Source organism: Triticum aestivum, chromosome 4A (assembly GCF_018294505.1).
Source record: "Triticum aestivum cultivar Chinese Spring chromosome 4A, IWGSC CS RefSeq v2.1, whole genome shotgun sequence".
Classification (NCBI taxonomy): Eukaryota; Viridiplantae; Streptophyta; class Magnoliopsida; order Poales; family Poaceae; genus Triticum; species Triticum aestivum.
The window spans coordinates 451797609-451813877 of NC_057803.1; positions in this window are offsets into that span (position 1 = coordinate 451797609).

Sequence of the window (16269 nt, forward strand, 5' to 3'; positions counted from 1 at the left end):
CTCCGAATTTTCTCCCACTTTGTTTTTCGATGTAAACTGAGTTTTCTCCTAGTACTTTCCCCTAGAACCAACTCAACTGTCTCACGTCTAGCCTAAAAAATAATAATACCCCACATACTATTAACTCATCAAATTAAAATAATATTTTATTTCGTAAGTTGAAAGTTCTTACAAAATAATAATAATAATTGTTTATATATAACTTGGCAAGTTAACTCCTAGTGATTGCGTACATAAGCTTGCAAAGATTTTGCTAACGTGCAATCATGTGTTTATGTTTTTATAACATTTCTCCGTCTAGCCCAACATGATATTTTCACCCAGCCCAGCAAGTCCGCGGCTTTCGAGAAAAATGCAAATGGGATTTAAATGGGTTGCATGGATGCTACATCGTTGTTTCACCCAACCCACCAAATGGACTAAAAAAACAAATGGACTGACAGCTGGGTCCACGGCCACAGCCCAATTTTTTTGTGATTTGCCAAGTAAGTCGCTTTGTCAGGCCTGTTGGGCTACAAATCTTTCAAGACGAGGAGAGCTTTCATTCGGCTGGCCGAGAAAATGGCCCATCAGTAAGGAGAAATGGGTTGTACATTTTTAAAACACATCAAACCGACAATTAGTTTCAAATATCTTTTTTTCATTTCGAGATTTTAAATTACATTAATTTTTATGCGTGGAGAATTTGTTGGATTTTATATTGATATACATTTATTTTTAAAATTAGTTTGAATGTGAGTCGAAATTTCGGGATTTAAAACAGTTCGGACCGCAACGAAATATGCAAAATTTCATATAATTTTTTAACCGTGGCCACAATATGGGCTGTAATGCTAACAAAAAGAATATGGGATCCAAAAAAACCTTAAGAATTAGCAAATGGGCTGTATGTTGTTTTCCACAGATTTGAGGCTTTCCTAAAAAAAGGTTGATGCACAAGCAGTGACTGTTGGATGGCCATCCAATGACCGTCGTGCTTCTTCAATCTCTGCTCTTCCTGCTCCATCCGCTCAAACAGGCGTCGGCGGGATTGCCTGCTCCCTCCTCCCCGTGGCCGGCTCTGCTGCCGCGCAGGCCTCACCGTCCCACCGTACTCCCATCGCTGGCCTAGCCATCCCTCTACTCACCCACACCTGCTGTTATTCTTCGGCGACGGCAGACGAACCAGTAAACCCTCGTACAGTCGCACTCCCCTCCGCGTGGGAAACAACTACCGAGTCTTCCCTGCCTCCGTGTCATTCCCTTCCTAGGCCTCGCCATCGTCCACCGCCCTGGTGCTCTCGGCGCGGCCTGGTCAACGTGGTCAACGACCGACATGCATCTGAAGCGGACTGTACGTGGAGAGGCCGACAGCTGGGTCCACGGTCGCACGCAAGGAAATGCCTCCTTATTACGCGCAAAATAATGATTCCTCCACCTGACATTAGGGACCCACCGAAAGGGCCTCTGTATTTCGCGAAAAAACGTTACCGCCGCTGACAGCTCGGACCCACCAGCTATATCTTCGCACGCAAGGAAGTGCCTCCTTATTACGCTCAAAAAAATGAATACCCCCTCCTAGCTGGGACCCACCTTGGTGGGAGGCTGACTTGTGGGCCTACTAAGTTGACGGGGACGGAGGGCTTTGTCAACTTACTCAATATGCACGATTCTAGCTCCAATGACCATATGATGTCCATCCAACGGACGTAGTGCTTCTTCAACCTCTGGTCTTCTTGCTCCAGCCGCCCAAACCAGCGCCGGTCATGCCTCGTGCTCCTGCCTCCCGTGGCTGGCTGCGATGCGGCGGAGGCCTCACCGCCCCTACTAATCCCACCGCTGGCCAGGCCATCGCTCTACTCACCCACACCCCCTGTTATTCTGCGGCGACGGCAGCCTCACACCGCAGCGAACCAGTGAACCCTCGTACTCCTCTACGCGTGGGCATCCACTGCCGCGTCTTCCCCGGCTCCGTGTCGTCCCCTTCCTAGGCCTCGCCGTCGTCCACCGCCCTGGTGCTCTCGGCGCGGCGTGGTCAACGTGGTCAAGGAACGGCTTCCATCGGATGTGGACTGTACTTGGAGAGGCTGACAGCTGGGTCCACGGCCGTAGCAAGGAAGTGCCTCCTTATTACGTGCAAAATAATTAGTCCTCTACCTGACAGCAGGACCCACCGGACGGGCCACCGAATTTCACAAAAAAACGTTTCCTCCTGACTGCTGGGACCCACCAGCTACATCTTCGCACGCAAGGAAGTGCGTCCGGGCAAAAAAAATGATTCGCCCCTGACTGCTGGGACCCACCAGCTACATCTTCGCAGGCAAGGAAGTGCCTGACAGTCGGGACCCAGCTGGTCGAAGCATACGTAGCGTTGTCATTCTGGTTGCGGACGTGTACGTACATACTGGTCGACGTAGAGGCGCGCACGTGTCGTAATAGAGGCGCGCACGTGTCGTAGTAGAGGCGCGCACGTGTCGTAGTAGAGGCGCGCACGTAGCATTTACACGTACGTACAGCGGCCAGGGTGCAAGAAAGAAAAAATGGCCACGTATGTGTGCATACGGGTGGGGTCTCGAACGCCTACTCGCGCATACGTATGGCCAGGGCTCGTGTAAATGGCTGGGTCGGAACGGAGAAACAGCGTCGTCGTCGTGTTCATGGGGAGGCAACGGAATGCGTCGTGTTCATCGGGAGGGCTTGGACGGAACAGGCGATGGAAACGAGGCCTGGCGTACCGCAGAACGGAGGAAACGACCTTGTGTTCGACCGGCCACGTTCGAAACGGGATCCTGTTCATCGGGAGGGGTCCGGCGTACCGTAAAACATAGGAAACGGACCTCCTACGGTCAAAACGGGGGTCCTGTTGATCGGGAGGGGTTTGGCGTACCGCAAAACGAACGAAACGGACTTGTGTTGGAGCGCTATGGTCGAAAAGGGGGTCCTGTTCATCGGGAGGGGTGTGGCGTACCGCAAAACGGGACTCCACGGGATACTATTCATCTCCACCGTCGACCCCCTCCAGCCTCCACGAGCTATTGTTCACCACCGTCGACCTCCTCTAGCCTCCACCTATGACTGTTCATCCATGCGCTCCTGTTCATCCAGCCTCCACCGCGCGCTACTCCACCGGCTACTGTTCAACCACCCCTCCACCATCTACTGTTCATCCAGCCCTCCACACCACGGGGTCCTGTTCAACCACCCCTCCACGGGCACCCCTCCACCATCTACTGTTCATCCAGCCCTCCACACCATGGGGTCCTGTTCAACCACCCCTCCACCGTCTACTGTTCATCTAGCCCTCCACACCACGGGGTCCTGTTCATCCACCCCTCCACGGGCACTCCTCCACCGTCTACTGTTCATCCAGCCCTCCACCACACCACGGGGTCCTGTTCATCCAGAGGCAATGCCACCGCTCACTGTTCATCCAACCCCCCCGCAACGCTCACTGTTCATCCCATTGATCAGCTTCAGTTAGCAGCAGTAGTGAAGGAATCGCTCGATCGGGTTCAGTTAACAGCCATCAATCGATCGCTCAGGTTCAGTAACGCGTAGCCTGCAGTGCAATCGCTCGGGTTCAATTAGAACCCAACGCCTCGCTCAGGTTCAGTTAGAGCCAACGCCTCGCACACACGCGCGTACGTGTACGAGAGAAACGTGCATCGCTCGGCCCTCGACCTCCCACCGTAACCAGGAACTCACCGAAATCCCCCCTCGCTTCTACCACGGTTTTTTCCGTCATGGACGGACCAAAGAATGTCATGCAGCTGCGTCTCCGGCCCGCCCAGGACGAAAAGCCCATTTTCTATCATGATTTTTTGTCATAGAAGTAGGAGCCCACCACATCTATGATGATACTGGGTTTTGTCACAATTATAAGTGTCATATGTATGACATAAATTTTTTTCGTTTGGCCCAAAATGTCACGGATGTGTCTTTTTTTGTAGTGAATGCCAGGCCCAAGTACGAAGCTTTATGCTTCCAACAGAGCCACGTTTCGGACGACGAGAGCGGCCTGAGGTCCCGCGCCGCGTCAAGGCACCCGACGAGCTCCTGATGTATACTACACAACCTTATTCTTGTAGACGTTGTTGGGCCTCCAAGTGCAGAGGTTTGTAGGACAGTAGCAAATTTCCCTCAAGTGGATGACCTAAGGTTTATCAATCCGTGGGAGGCGTAGGATGAAGATGGTCTCTCTGAAACAACCCCGCAACCAAATAACAAAGAGTCTCTTGTGTCCCCAACACACCCAATACAATGGTAAATTGTATAGGTGCACTAGTTCGGCGAAGATATGGTGATAAAAGTGCAATATGGGTGGTAGATATAGGTTTTTATAATCTGAAATTATAAAAACGACAACGTAACTAATGATAAAAGTGAGCGAAAACGGTATTGCAATGCGTTGAAACAAGGCCTAGGGTTCATACTTTCACTAGTGCAAGTTCTCTCAACAAGGATAACATAATTAGATCATATAACTATCCCTCAACATGCACAAAGAGTCACTCCAAAGTCACTAATAGCGGAGAACAAACGAAGAGATTATTGTAGGGTATGAAACCACCTCAAAGTTATTCTTTTTGATCAATCCATTGGGCCATTCCTATAAGTGTCACAAACAGCCCTAGAGTTCGTAGTAAAATAGCACCTTAAGACACAAGTCAACCAAAACCCTAATGTCACCTAGATACTCCAATGCCACCTCAAGTATCCGCGGGTGATTATATGATATGCATCACACAATCTCATATTCATCTATTCAACCAACACAAAGAACTTCAAAGAGTGCCCCAAAGTTTCTACCGGAGAGTCAAGACGAAAACGTGTGCCAACCCCTATGCATAGATTCCCAAGGTCACGGAACCCACAAGTTGATCACCAAAACATACATCAAGTGAATCAATAGAATACCCCATTGTCACCACGGGTATCCCATGCAAGACATACATCAAGTGTTCTCAAATCCTTAAAGACTCAGTACGATAAGATAACTTCAAAGGTAAAACTCAATCCATTATAAGAGATAGAGGGGGAGAAACATCATAAGATCCAACTATAATAGCAAAGCTCGCGATACATCAAGATCGTGCCAAATCAAGAACACGAGAGAGACATCAAACACATAGCTACTGGTACATACCCTCAGCCCCGAGGGTGAACTACTCCCTTCTTGTCATGGAGAGTGCCAGGATGACGAGGATGGCCACCGGTGATGATTCCCCCCTCCGGTAGGGTGCTGGAACAGGGTCCCGATTGGTTTTTGGTGGCTACACGGGCTTGCGGCGGCGGAACTCCCGATCTTGGTTATTTTCTAGAGGTTTGGGGATTTATAGGAGAGGTTGGCGTTGAGAACAAGTCAGGGGGCCCACGAGGCACGGGGGCACGACCCAGGGGGTGGGCGCGCCCTCCACCCTCGTGGGGCCCATGGGCCTTCCCTACGGTAACTCTTCATTCCAGTATTTTTTATATTTTCCAAAAAAAATCTCCGTTGATTTTGAGCGCATTCCGAGAACTCTTATTTCTACACAAAAAACAACACCACGGTAGTTCTACTGAAAACAGCGTCAGTCCAGGTTAGTTCTAACCAAATCATATCAAAAATCATGTAAAAACTACTATAAACATGGCATGAATACATCAAAAATTATAGATACGTTGGAGACTGATACGTCTCCGTCGTATCTATAATTTTTGATTGTTCCATGCCAATATTATACAACTTTCATATACTTTTGGCAACTTTTTATACTATTTTTGGGACTAACATATTGATCCAGTGCCCAGTGCCAGTTCCTGTTTGTTGCATGTTTTTTGTTTCACAGAATATCCATATCAAACGGAGTCCAAACGGGATAAAAACTGACGGAGATTTTTTTTGGAATATATATGATTTTTGGGAAGAAAAATCCACGCGAGACGGTGCCCGAGGGGGCCACGAGGCAGGGGGGCGCGCCCCTGACCCTCGTGGCCACCCCGTAAGGCGGTTGATGCCCTTCTTTCGCCGCAAGAAAGCTAATATCCGGATAGAGATTGTGTTAAAATTTCAGCCCAATCGGAGTTACGGATCTCCGGGAATATAAGAAATGGTGAAAGGGTAGAATCTGAGAACGCAGAAACAGAGAGAGACAGAGAGACATATCCAATCTCGGAGGGGCTCTCACCCCTCCCATGCCATGGAGACCAAGGACCAGAGGGGAAACCCTTCTCCCATCTAGGGAGGAGGTCAAGGAAGAAGAAGAAGGAGGGGGGCTCTCCCCCCTCGCTTCCGGTGGCACCGGAGTGCCACCGGGGGCCATCATCATCACTGCCATCATCACCAACTCTCCCCCCCTCTATGGAGCAGTGTACCTCTCTCTTATGCGCTGTAATCTCTACTTAAACATGGTGCTCAACGCTATATATTATTTCCCAATGATGTATGGCTATCCTATGATGTTTGAATAGATCTATTTTGTCCTATGGGCTATTTGATGATCAAGATTGGTTTGAGTTGCATGTTTTATTATTGGTGCTGTCCTATGGTGCTCTCCGTGTCGCACAAGCATGAGGTATCCCCGCTGTAGGTTGTTGCAATACGTTCATGATTCGCTTATAGTGGGTTGCGTGAGTGACTGAAACACAAACCCGAGTAAGGGGGTTGTTGCGTATGGGATAAAGAGGACTTGATGCTTTAATGCTATGGTTGGGTTTTACCTTAATGATCTTTAGTAGTTGCGTATGCTTGCTAGAGTTCCAATCATAAGTATATATGATCCAAGTAGAGAAAGTATGTTAGCTTATGCCTCTCCCTCATATAAAATTGCAATAATGATTACCGGTCTAGTTATCGATTGCCTAGGGACAAATAACTTTCTTGTAACAACAAGCTCTCTACTAAAACTAACTTAGTTGTGTCTTTATCTAAACAGCCCCTACTTTTTATTTACATAATCTTTATTATCTTGCACACCTATCCAACAACATCTACAAAGTACTTCTAGTTTCATACTTGTTCTAAGTAAAGCAAACATCAAGTGTGCGTAGAGTTGTATCGGTGGTCGATAGAACTTGAGGGAATATTTGTTCTGCCTTTAGCTCCTCGTTGGGTTCGACACTCTTACTTATCGAAAACTGTTGCGATCCCCTATACTTGTGGGTTATCAAGACCTTTTTCTGGCTCCATTGCCGGGGAGCAATAGCGTGGGGTGAATATTCTCGTGTGTGCTTGTTTGCTTTATCACTAAGTAATTTTTATTTTTTGTTCTTAGTTGTTCTTTATCTTTAGTTATGGATATGGAACACGAAATACCAAAAAAATTAGGTGTACTTTCTGCTCATGGAGATGGGGAACCTCCTAAAACCCTCGATGGTGGTTATGTGAAAGATATTATGTACTACTTTAATAATCTTGAGAAAACCCCATTCAATTATGTAATGGGAGTAACGTTGGATCAACGTGAATACTTTAGGGATTACCGCTTGACACAAAAAGGGAAACTATTATGGGATCAAATTCATATATTTAAGTGGTATGCTAGGCAACTATGCTTGAGATATGATTATACTTGTTGCTCTAGGATGAAGGCTCCACACCTTCCCTTTTCATGCGAATTTAATGATAATAAAACCTTAGCTTCTTATGTTAATGGTATATATGATTACTATGATGTGGAACAAATAGAAGAATTTGTTGCTTTTATGGGTGCTTATGAAATTGAATCTATGTTTAAAGAGTTTGAAGACTCTGATGATTCGGTTTATAGACCTGAAAATTTAGCTATCCTTAAATATTGTTATGAGAATTATGAATACAATTATGATATTAATTCACTTATTGAGAAAGTCTCCGCTGTCCAAGAAGAGACTAATATTTTGCAGGAGTCTATGGAAGAAGAAATTGATGAAACTGTGAGCTCATTGGATTAAAAAAACGAGGAGGAGAGCAAAGAACAAAAGGAGGAAGAGCGGATTGATCACTCGTACCCACCTTCTAATGAGAGTAACTCTTCAACTCATACATCGTTTAACTTCCCTTTGTGCTTACCGAAGGATGATTGCTATGATGACTATTATGATCCTGTCGATTCTCTTGAAATATCCCTTTTTGATGATGCTTGCTATGCTTGTGGCCAAGATGCCAATATGAATTATGCTTATGGAGATGAACTTGCTATAGTTCCTTATGTTAAACATGAAATTGTTGCTATTGCACCCACGCATGATAGTCCTATTATCTTTTTGAATTCTCCCGACTACACTATATCGGAGAAGTTTGCCCTCATTAAGGATTACATTGATGGGTTGCATTTTACTAACACACATGATGATTTTGATGAATATAATATGCATGTGCTTGCTGCTCCTACTTGCAATTATTATGAGAGAGGAGCTATATCTCCACCTCTCTATGTTTCCCACATGATAAAATTGCAAGAAACTATTTATACTATGCATTGGCCTTTACTATGTGTGCATGAATTGTTCTTTTATGACATGCTGATGCATAGGAAGAGAGTTAGACTTTGTCATTACATGATATATGTTACTTTATGCTCACTACTAAATTATAAATCATTGTTAATTAAAATTGGCTTTGATATACCTTGGGATCCAGGTGGATTCACTACTTGAGCACTATATGCCTAGCTTAATGGCTTTAAAGAAAGCGTTGCCAGGGAGACAACCCGGAAGTTTTAGAGAGTCATTTATTTCCGTTGAGTGCTTTTATGTAGTTTAAAAACAACAAAAATAAAGAGGGGAACCCAAAACTTTTTCAAAAAGGAAAGTGAAAGTGAGAAAGACAAACATTGTTGAAGTGGGAGAGCTCCTTGAACTTTGTTCATGCTCACGGCAACTTTGTGAATCTTGATTACAGAAACTTTTCAACAAAAATAATTATCCCCTTGTACAATTCCATTGTATTATAAAAATAATGTGCCAAGGTTTGCCTTTAGGATGTTTACATTTGCTTGATGGTTTGTATGGTGCAGGACAGAAACTTTGGCTGTTGTGCGCGATTTTACATTTTTAGCTGGAACGTCAAATGGTTCTGATTATTTTTGAACTATCTTTCTATACAAATTGTTTATTTTTCCTAATTTTGGAAGAATTTTTCAAGTATGATAAGTATGGTGAATGTTCAGATTATTACAGACTGTTCTGTTTTAGACAGATTCTGTTTTTGATGCATAGTTTGCTTGTTTTGATGAAACCATCGATTCATATCAGTGGATTAATCCATGAAAAAGTCATACTACAGTAGACACAATGCAAAAACAAATATGAATTGGTTTGCAACAGTACTTAGAGTAGTGACTTGCTTTATTATACTAACGGATCTTACCGAGTTTTCTGTTGAAGTTTTGTGTGGATGAAGTGTTCGATGACCGAGAAGGTCTCGATGTGAGAAAAAGGAAGAGAGGCAAGAGCTCAAGCTTGGGGATGCAAAAGGCACCCCAAGTAAATATTCAAGGATACTTAAGCGTCTAAGCTTGGGGATGCCCCGGAAGGCATCCCCTGTTTCTTCAACAAGTATCGGCATGTTTTCGGATTCGTTTCGTTCATGCGATATGTGCAATCTTGGAGCGTCTTTTGCATTTAGTTTTCATTTTTCTTTTATGCACCATGCTGGTATGAGATAGTCCTTGGTTGATTTATATAATGCTCTATGCACTTCACTTATATCTTTTGAGTATGGCTTTATAGAATGCTTCATGTGCTTCACTTATATCATTTGAAGCTTGGATTGCATGTTTCTCTTTACATAGAAAACCGCCATTTGTAGAATGCTCTTTTGCTTCACTTATATTTGTTAGAGCACGAGAATATCTTTTGTAGAAAGAATTAAACTCTCTTGCTTCACTTATATCTATTTAGAGAGATGATAGGAATTGGTCATTCACATGGTTAGTCATAAAATCCTACATAAAACTTATAGATCGCTGAATATGATATGTTTGATTCCTTGCAATAGTTTTGCGATATAAAGATGGTGATATTAGAGTCATGCTAGTGGGCAGTTGTGGATTAGTAGAAATACTTGTGTTGAGGTTTGTGATTACCGTAGCATGCACGTATGGTGAACTGTTATGTAACGAAGTCAGAGCATGAGGTATTTATTGATTGTCTTCCTTATGAGTGGCGGTCGGGGACGAGCGATGGTCTTTTCCTACCAATATATCCCCCTAGGAGCATGCGTGTAGTACTTTGTTTCGATAGCTAATAGACTTTTTCAATAAGTATGTGAGTACTTTATGACTAATGTTGAGTCCATGGATTATACGCACTCTCACCCTTCCACCATTGCTAGCCTCTCTAGTATCGCGCAACTTTCGCCGGTACCTTAAGCCCACCATATACCTTCATCAAAACAGCCACCATACCTACCTATCATGCCATTTCCACAGCCATTCCGAGATATATTGCCATGCAACTTCCACCATCATCATTTTCATGACTTGGGCATTCATTGTCATATTGCTTTGCACGATCGTAAGATAGCTAGCATGATGTTTTCATGGCTTGTCCGTTTTTTGATGTCATGCCTACGCTAGATCATTGCACATCCCGGTACACTGCCGGAGGCATTCATATAGAGTCATATCTTTGTTCTAGATATCGAGTTGTAATATTGAGTTGTAAGTAAATAAAAGTGTGATGATCATCATTATTAGAGCATTGTCCCAGTGAGGAAAGGATGATGGAGACTATGATTCCCCCACAAGTCGGGATGAGACTCCGGACAAAAAAAAAAGAGAAAGGCCAAAAAAAAGAGGAGGCCCCCAAAAAATAAAAAAATGAGAGAAAAAGAGAGAAGGGACAATGTTACTATCCTTCTACCACACTTATGCTTCAAAGTAGCACCATGTTCTTCATATAGAGAGCCTCTTGAGTTATCACTTCCATATACTAGTGGGAATTTTCATTATAGAAGTTGGCTTGTATATTCCGATGAGGGGCTTCCTCAAATGCCCGAGGTCTTCATGAGCAAGCAAGTTGGATGCACACCCACTTAGTTTTCAGTTGGAGCTTTCATACACTTATAGCTCTAGTGCATCTGTTTCATGGCAATCCCTACTCACTCACATTGATATCTATTGATGGGCATCTCCATAGCCCGTTGATATGCCTAGTTGATGTGAGACTATCTTCTCCTTTTTGTCTTCTCCACAACCACCATTCTATTCCACCTATAGTGTCATGTCCATGGCTCACGCTCATGTATTGCGTGAAAGTTGAAAAGGTTTGAAAACGTCAAAAGTATGAAACAATTGCTGATACGTCCCCAATCTTAATTCTGTTTTTATTCATTTACCTACTCAAGGATGAGCAGGAATTAAGATTGGGGATGCTGACACGTCTCCGTCATATCTATAATTTTTGATTGTTCCATGCCAATATTCTACAACTTTCATATACTTTTGGCGACTTTTTATACTATTTTTGGGACTAACATATTGATCCAGTGCCCAGTGCCAGTTCCTGTTTGTTGCATGTTTTTGTTTTGCAGAATATCCATATCAAACGGAGTCCAAACAGGATAAAAACTGAGGAGATTTTTTTGGAATATATATGATTTTTTGGGAAGAAAAATCCACGCGAGACGGTGCCCGAGGGGGCCACGAGGCAGGGGGCGCGCCCCAGGGGGCAGGCGTGCCCCTGACCCTCGTGGCCACTCCGCAAGGCGGTTGATGACCTTCTTTCGCTACAATAATGCTAATATCCGGATAGAGATCGTGTTAAAATTTCAGCCCAATCAGAGTTACGGATCTCCAGGAAAATAAGAAACGGTGAAAGGGTAGAATCTGAGAACGCAGAAATAGAGAGAGACAGAGAGACAAATCCAATCTCGGAGGGGCTCTCGCCCCTCCCACGCCATGGAGACCAAGGACCAGAGGGGAAACCCTTCTCCCATCTAGGGAGGAGGTCAAGGAAGAAGAAGAAGGAGGGGGGCTCTCTCCCCCTCGCTTCCGGTGGCACCGGAGTGCCACCAGGGGCCATCATCATCACCGCCATCATCACCAACTCTTTCCCCCTCTATGCAGCGATGTACCTCTCTCTTACCCACTGTAATCTCTACTTAAACATGGTGCTCAATGCTATATATTATTTCCCAATGATGTATGGCTATCCTATGATGTTTGAGTAGATCCGTTTTGTCCTATGGGCTATTTGATGATCAAGATTGGTTTGAGTTGCATGTTTTATTATTGGTGCTGTCCTATGGTGCTTGCTACCTCTTTTAGCACCGCGTTGGTTTTCCGCGAAGAGGAAGGGATGATGCAGCAAAGTAGCATAAGTATTTCCCTTAGTTTTTGAGAACCAAGGTATCAATCCAGTAGGAGGCTACGCGCGAGTCCCTCGCACCTGCACAAAACAAATAAATCCTCGCAACCAACGCAAATAGGGGTTGTCAATCCCTATAGGGCCACTTACGAGAGTGAGATCTGATAGATATGATAAGATAATATTTTTGGTATTTTCATGATAAAGATGCAAAGTAAAATAAAGGCAAAGTAAATAACTAAGTAGTAGGAGATTGATATGATAAAGATAGACCCGGGGGCCATAGGTTTCACTAGTGGCTTCTCTCGAGAGCATAAGTATTCTACGGTGGGTGAACAAATTACTGTTGAGCAATTAACAGAATTGAGCATAGTTATGAGAATATCTTGGTATGATCATGAATATAGGCATCACGTCCGAGACAAGTAGACCGACTCCTGCTTGCATCTACTACTATTACTCCACTCATCGACCGCTATCCAACATGCATCTAGAGTATTAAGTTAAAAACAGAGTAACGCCTTAAGAAAGATGACATGATGTAGAGGGATAGACTCATGCGATATGAAGAAAACCCCATCTTGTTATCCTCGATGGCAACAATACAATACGTGCCTTGCTGCCCTTACTGTCACCGGGAAAGGACACCGCAAGATTGAACCCAAAGCTAAGCACTTCTCCCATTGCAAGAAAGATCAATCTAGTAGGCCAAACCAAACTGATAATTCGAAGAGAATTGCGAAGATAACCAATCATACATAAAAGAATTCAGAGAAGATTCAAATATTATTCATAGATAGACTTGATCATAAACCCACAATTCATCGATCTCAACAAACACACCGCAAAAAGAAGATTACATCGAATAGATCTCCACAAGAGAGGGGGAGAACATTGTATTGAGATCCAAAAAGAGAGAAGAAGCCATCTAGCTACTAACTATGGACCCGTAGGTCTGAAGTAAACTACTCACACTTCATCGGAGAGGCTATGGTGTTGATGTAGAAGCCCTCCATGATCGAGGCCCCCTCCGGCGGAGCTCCGGAACAGGCCCCAAGATGGGATCTCGTGGATACAGAAAGTTACGGCAGTGGAATTAGGGTTTTGGCTCCGTATCTGATCGTTTGGGAGTACGTGGGTATATATAGGAGGAAGAAGTACGTTGGTGGAGCAACAGGGGGCCCACAAGGGTGGAGGGCGTGCCTGGGGGGGTAGGCGCGCCCCCTACCTTGTGGCCTCCTGTTTCATGGCTTGACGTAGGGTCCAAGTCTCCTGAGTTGTATTCGATGAGAAAATCACATTCCCGAAGGTTTCATTCCGTTTGGACTCCGTTTGATATTCCTTTTCTTCAAAACCCTAAAACAGGCAAAAAACAACAATTCTGGGCTGGGTCTCCGATTAATAGGTTAGTCCCAAAAATAATATAAAAGTGGATAATAAAGCCCAATAATGTCCAAAACAGTAGATAATAGACCATGGAGCAATCAAAAATTATAGATACGTTGGAGACGTATCAGTGCTCTCCGTGTCGTGCAAGCGTGAGGGATCCCCGCTATAGGGTGTTGCAATACATTCATGATTCGCTTATAGTGGGTTGCATGAGTGACTGAAACACAAACCCGAGTAAGGGGGTTGTTGCGTATGGGATAAACAGGACTTGATGCTTTAATGCTATGGTTGGGTTTTACCTTAATGATCTTTACTAGTTGCGGATGCTTGCTAGAGTTCCAATCATAAGTGCATATGATCCAAGTAGAGAAAGTATGTTCTCTTATGCCTCTCCCTCACATAAAATTGCAATAATGATTACCGGTCTAGTTATCGATTGCCTAGGGACAAATAACTTTCTCATAACAACAAGCTCTCTACTAAAACAAACTTAGTTGTGTCTTTATCTAAACAGCCCCTACTTTTTATTTACATAATCTTTATTATCTTGCAAACCTATCCAACAACATCTACAAAGTACTTCTAGTTTCATACTTGTTCTAGGTAAAGCGAACATCAAGTGTGCGTAGAGTTGTACTGGTGGTTGATAGAACTTGAGTGAATATTTGTTTTGCCTTTAGCTCCTCGTTGGGTTCGACACTCTTACCTATCGAAAACTGTTGCGATCCCCTATACTTGTGGGTTATCAGAGACGTATCAGCATCCCTAAGCTTAATTCCTACCCGTCCTCGAGTAGGTAAATGATAAAAATAGAATTTTTGATGTGGAGTGCTACCTAACATATTTATCAATATAATCTCTCTTTATTGTGGCAAGAATATTCCGATCCATAAGATTCAAAAGTTTAATATTGACATAAAAACAGTAATACTTCAAGCATACGAACAAAGCAATCATGTCTTCTCAAAATAACATGGCCAAAGGAAGCTATCCCTACAAAATTATGTAGTCTGGCTATGCTCTATCTTCATCACACAAAATATTTAAATCATGCACAACCCTGATGACAAGCCAAGCAATTGTTTCATACTTTTGATGTTCTCAAACTTTTTCAATCTTCATGCAATACATGAGTGTGAGCCATGGACATAGCACTATAGGTGGAATCGAATATGGTGGTTGTGGAGAAGACAAAAAGGAGGAAGATAGTCTCACATCAACTATACGTATCAACGGGCTATGGAGATGCCCATCAATAGATATCAATGTGAGTGAGTAGGGATTGCCATGCAACGGATGCACCAGAGCTATACGTGTATGAAAGATCAACAAAAGAAACTAAGTGGGTGTGCATCCAACTCGCTAGCTCATGAAGACCTAGGGCATTTTGAGGAAGCCCATCAATGGAATATCCCAGCCAAGTTCTATAATGAAAAATTCCCACTAGTATATGAGAGTGACAACATAGGAGACTCTCTATCATGAAGATCATGGTGCTACTTTGAAGCACAAGTGTGGAAAAAGGATAGTTGCATTGTCCCTTCTCTCTTTTTCTCTCTTTTTTGTTTGGCTTCTTTGGCCTCTCTTTTTTCATTGGCTTCTTTGGCCTCTTTTTTTATTTCCTCACACAGGACAATGCTCTAATAATGATAATCATCACACTTCTATTTATTTACACCTAAAGGATTACAACTCGATACTTAGAACAAAATACGACTCTATATAAATGCCTCCGACGGTGTACCGGGATGTGCAATGAATCAAGAGTGACATGTATGAAAAAATTATGGAAGGTGGTTTTTGCCACAAATACGATGTCAACTGCATGATCATGCAAAGCAATATGACAATGATGAAGCATGTCATAATAAAAGAAACGGTGGAAAGTTGCATGGCAATATATCTTGGAATGGCTATGGAAATGCCATAATAGGTATAAGTATAGTGGATGTTTTGAGGAAGGTAATGGTGGGTGTTATGGTACCGGCGAAAGTTGCGCGGCACAAGAGAGGCTAGCAATGGTGGAAGGGTGAGAGTGCGTATAATCCATGGACTCAACATTAGTCATAAAGAACTCACATACTTATTGCGAAAATCTATTAGTTATCGAAACGAAGTACTATGTGCATGCTCCTAGGGGGATAGATTGGTAGAAAAGACCATCGCTCGTCCACGACCACCACTCATAAGGAAGACAACCAAAAAATAAATCATGCTCCGACTTCATCACATAATGGTTCACCATACGTGCATGCTACGGGAATCACAAACTTTACCACAGGTATTTCTCAAATTCACAACTACTTACTAGCATGACTCTAATATCACCATCTTTATATCTCAAACCCATCATAAGGAATCAAACTTCTCATAGTATTCAATGCACTTATTATGAAAGTTTTTATTATATCCCTCTTGGATGCCCATCATATTAGGACTAAATTCATAACCTAAGAAAATTACGATGCTATTTAGAGACTCTCAAAATAATGTAAGTGAAGCATGAGAGTTCATCACAAACTACTCCAAAAGATATAAGTGAAGATCAATGAGTAGTCGAATAATTATGCAACTATGTGAAGACTCTCTAATATTTAAGAATTTCAGATCTTGGTATTTTATTCAAACAGC